Below are 5,544 nucleotides of genomic sequence, written 5' to 3'. Positions count from 1 at the left end.
CCTATAATCCCCCATCTTGCAGTCCCACAGTCCCACAATCTCGCAATCCCACAGTCTCGCGATCCCGAAGTCCCATAGTCTCATGATCCCATAGTCCGGCTATCCCAAAGTCTCGCAGTCCCGTAGTACCACGATCTTGCAGTGTTGTAGTCTCACAGTCCTGCGATGGGCCATTGTAAAGGAATTGCGGGTGGTGAAACACACCAATAGTGAAAATCACCAATAATTTGGGCCCTTAGTGTTAAATTGTTGCAGAAGGCCGAAGTCATTTAACAAAGTAAATGCATGCAAAAACAGGAACTATCGGCCCTCTCTCTCTCCTCCACGTGGCAGTACAGTGATGACATGGTAGTACGGAAATGATGTGGCAATACGGAGGACACCTTGCATTAAAATTAGGCATTTTTAGGTGCCATATAGGGGCATTTTCAGGTGACATGTCTCACCACTCACAAGGTGACACATGGTAGTGATGACGTCACCCCTTTCAGTTCAACGATCGATAATGGCACAGGTTAAAGTGCTCCTACACCAAAGTCTCTAGGCTTGTGATTTCAATATGCAGCGAATCCTCTCGAATGCGATATTTTATTTGACATATCTCATGAGGACTTCACGTTGAGACTATCAGCCTATGATGGTAAAAGATGTAAAGGTCCCTCTCTCTCCCTTATTGCGATTGTGATACAACTGGTGGGCCCAATCCCACATATTAGCGATTGGTGATTGCATAGGTTAAAGTGCCCCTACACCAAAGTCTCCAGGCTTGCGATTGGGATATGAGGGGAATCCTCCCAGATGCGATATTTTATTTGACATATCTCATGAGGACTTCATATCCAGATTGTCAACCTATGATGTAAAAAGACATAAGGTTCCTCCTTCTCCCATATTGCGATTGTGATATAGTTGGTGGACCCAATCCCGCAGATCGGCGATAGCAGGTATCAGTGGGTGTTATTAAAGGTAGGCACGGGATATCTCTGGGATGCGAGATTACCAGTAGCAAAGGAAAACAACCATTGAACACAGGCCTAAAGGTCTTAGCACCTGGAGGCTAAGCTCCTGGTCACAACCCCTGGTCATATGAAGAGAACTACAGTATAAGGGGCTAAACTCAAGGGTGCTAAGGAACTTTGAAACTTGTCGTTCTGTAGCATCTTCAAGAGTAAATGCCCTGATTACAGTAAGGCTCCGAGATCATGGTACAAGGAAGTATAGGCATGATCCAGGTGGATATTGGTGGCCACCTCCAAGTCCACTTGGACCCCCAACATTGTTTCTTTCAACTTTTCTGTTTCTTTAATTGTAGCATAGTTTACTATTTCTAGCAATTTTTTGGGTCCTGAACTTCCTAAGCCGTTTTGAGGCCCTAAACGACATTTTTTGGGGAAAATGGGAGCAACATGGTTCCATGGACCAATCTTTCTCTTCCTAAAGTTGTAGTTCTCGGATAGATATTTCTAACGAGACACTGTGTGCATTAAATGAAGATCGTATGCCAAAGTTACGACTCTTGGACATTGATGTACCAATTTACCCAAAAGAGGCCCACAGTTTGGTGTTTCATCTTCTAGGGTTAGGTTTTTGGATGTTTAGGGTTTTCCATTGTTTCTCAACAATAAATAGGCCTTCGAGCCTCATTGTAACATAGTTCAGAGTCATGTAACCGCCACATCTATGCTCAAAGATAAGCTACCATCACCATAGCTGGTTTATTTCCATTTCTGTTTGTAAACATATTTCAGTATTTTACATTAATGAACTGAAATATTATTTCTACTGCATGTCTATGTTTATGGTTATCTCTATAATTTGTTGCGTTCCTATTTAAATCTGAATCAGTGGTATCAGAGCGGTCTGATTTTTCTTTGTTTTTCTTTGCATGTCCCCAACGAGGTCGGGATATAAGGAGTTAGGGCTTGAACTGGTCGAACCTTTCCAAGACCAGCCTCATAAATCCCAACAGCCTCCCATGGTGGATGAAAAGAAAGACGAGGAGGTAGGAGATCCTATCAAAATCTTTCTCGAAGAAGCCCTCAAGCGATAAAGGAACGTGATGATGGACAACTTAGTGCAGATCCTTCAGCTGCTACCCAAAGGTGATGCATTGGCTTCCAACAACTACTCTCGAAATGCCATGCCCTTTAAGGTACAAGTTAATTTTGAAATCCCCATCTTCGAGGGTCAAATAGACGCAGATGTTGTAGATAAATGGTTAAATCTGCTAGATGGGTATTTTTCTGTTCATGAATTTTCAAGTTGGGAAAAGATTGTTTTCGCTCTTCTCAAAGCAGCCCCCCATGTCAAGGACTGGTGGGAAACCTACTGCAAGCATAAGAATGAAAGTACAGGATCACTATTTTCAGCTGCACCCACCTGGGATTCATTCCGAGATTCCATCAAGGAGCGGTACTACCCTGTCGAAAGCTATGAGGATCAATACATAAAGTGGACCACGCTACAGTAGGGAAGGGACCAAGACGTGCCAGAGTTTACCAATATTTTTCATACCCTTCGCGCAAAGTTGGGTATCAAGGATTTAGAGCAGCATTTGGTACTCAAATACCACATCTTCCTGGACAAGTACATCAAGGAAGAAATAGAATTCCTGAACATCCCCTCACTTGGCACGACATACCAATATGTTGTTAAGGTCGAGAAAAAGTTTAAACAGAAGAAGTGAGACTTTGGATCTGCAAATCAGAAACAAGGGAAAGGTGCCCCCAAACCGTAGAACAAAGGACAAAGCCAAGGCGGGGTAGCCCAAGGAAACCCGCCAAAGTTGCAAGCAAAGAACAGTGCCATCAAGCCGAAAAAATACACTGGAAAGTGGTGTGAGTTCCATAAGAGCTCCACTCACAACACAAGTGAGTGTCAGGCCAAGCAGTCACTGGTGGCCGAGCTAAAGGTTTCAAAATCAAATGCATGTTTTGACTCTGAGTCAGAACCTGATAAGGGGAATGACAAGGGGAAGCAGATTATCGATGCAGAGCCCAACATCACCGTTGCCACCACGAAGATCCAGAAGGAGGAACCCGAAGATCCATTGGAGGAAGAACATCTCTTTCACTCCCAAATGTGGATAAAGGGCTCCTCGCTACAGTTCATTGCCGACAGTGGGAGCCAAAAGAACCTCATTTCGGTAAAGGTCATGAACCAGCTAGGCTTACCAACCATAGCACATCCACAGCCATACACCATCAGGTGGCTTCACCAAGGACATGATCTTCGCGTGAGCTAGTAGTGTCACCTCCCATACAACATGAAGCCTTCATGGATGAGGTATTGTGTGACATTGCTCCCATTGAAGTTTGTGATGTATTATTAGGAAAACCATACTTGTGGAAGTGACATGCTATGTATGAATCAAGTCCTCGTGCTGTTATCGTTACTTTGGGAAATAAGTTGTACAGGATACCGGAGGTAACATTGCCTACCACCATCTCTTTGATTACTACAACACAATGCAGTAAACTCGTTTCCAAAACCGGGAAATTTGTTTTCTTGATGATACACCCTCAATGAAAGAAGAAGACAGTGGCCACAACCTCCAGACAGGGCCCCTCTGCACGACAACTACAGATGGACAAGGTCGTGGGGGAGTATGAGGACATCTTCACCTCCCCCGCAAGTGTTCCACTGCACTGTTAGGTCAAGCACTCCATCTATCTGACCCCAGGTGCACCGCTGCCTGATGGACCAATCTATCGGTGCTCTGTTTTGGAGAATGATGAAATCAAGAGGCAAATTCAGGAGTTGCTGCAGAAAGGTCACATCCGTCCAAGTTCATCGCCCTGTGGGAGCTCGATCATGTTGGTGCAAAAGAAGGATGGCACTTGGAGACTTTGTATTGACTATCGGGCGTTGAACAAGATCATTTTCCATAATAGGTACCCGATCCCACGGATTGATGACCTCTTGGACCAACTGAATGGGGCAAAATATTTCAGCAAGATTGATTTGAAGTCAAGATATCACCAGGTTCCAATCGAACCCTCCAATGTGTGGAAGACTGCCTTCAAAGCCAAGGAGGGCCTTTTCAAATGGTTGGTTATGCCTTTCGGATTGATGAATGTTCATGCAACCTTCATGAGGCTAATGGATGATATCTTACAGCCATTCACCAACTCATTTGTAGTGGTATACTTGGATGACATCCTGATCTTCAGCCAGAGTTGGGAAGAGCGCCTCCACGACATCCGACAGGTTCTCCAAACACTGCGGCGACACAAGTTATGTGCCAATTTGGAGAAATGAACTTTTGGCATGACCCAAGTTCAGTATATGGGATACATTATTGATGAACAAGGGGTGCATGTGGATCCATCCAAGATCCAAGTCATTTGAGATTGGCCATCTCCAACCACTCTGACAGAGCTCCACGGGTTTCTAGGTCTTGCCAACTTCTGGAGGTTCGTGTTGGGATTTTCTCATATCACTTGGCCCTTGAGTTAAGTCACCAAGGGAGGAGAAAAATAAAAATTCTTTTGGTCTGAATCTCAACATAAGGCATTCACAGAGTTGAAAGATCACCTCTACACGGCACCAGTTCTCGGATTACCATACTTGCAACAACCATTTGAGGTCGAGATAGATGCTTCTAACTATCCTATTGGGGCAATCCTTACTCAACACGGGCATCCAATGGAATATTGTAGTGAGATACTTTTAGACACAGTCCAGAAGTATCCCACTTATGACAAAGAGATGTATTCCATTGTGCAAACCTGCCAACAATGCAAGCATTACATTTTGGGGAAGGAAAGGGTCATCCACACAGACCACCAATCCCTGCAATTCATATAGACCCAAGGGAAATTGTAGAATGATCATCATCAGAAGTGGTCCACATACCTGCAACATTTCCATTTGAATATAAAGTATAATAGAGCTAGCACCATTAATGTTGCAGATTGCCTCAGTCGATGACCGGTCATGGAGTTAACCACTGTGCTCAACTCTTGTGGGCACGAGACTTTTGATTGGCTACTTCACTACAAAAGCAACCCATAATTCGGCCACACATCCCAGACACTCTTTGAGGGCCATCATGTTCTAGATTTTCACCTCCAGGATTCCCTGTTATGCCACCTGGGTCACCTTTGTGTTCCTTCAAGCGAGCAATCCAAGATGATTTGGGAAGCACACTACAGTCGGGTTGTTGGACATTTCGGGGTCGAGAAAATGGTGGCAGTACTACAGAAGTATTTCTATTGGCCGACTCTTCGACAGGATGTCGGGAAGTACATCAGATCATGCACTGCCTACACCATTGCGAAACCGACCATCAAGAAGAAAGGCCTCTATACCCCATTGCCTACCCCTAGTCGACCTTGGGAATCCATTTCCATGGATTACGTGTCAGTCCTCCCTTCCACTAAGCATGGAAATGACTGTGTTTTTGTGGTCATCGACAGGTTCTCGAAGATGGCCATTATGGCTGCCTGCAAGAAGAATATCACAACAGAAGCCACTGCTAAACTCTTCTTTGAACGAGTGTGGGTACACTTTGGGATCCCACAGTCTATCATCTCAGATCGA

The sequence above is a fragment of the Pinus tabuliformis genome, chromosome J (genome assembly GCF_031772625.1).
Source record: "Pinus tabuliformis cultivar Carrire ecotype Pingquan chromosome J, CPIR1, whole genome shotgun sequence".
Classification (NCBI taxonomy): Eukaryota; Viridiplantae; Streptophyta; class Pinopsida; order Pinales; family Pinaceae; genus Pinus; species Pinus tabuliformis.
The sequence above is the reverse complement of the archived record's forward strand: the minus strand, read 5'-3'. Positions refer to the sequence as shown.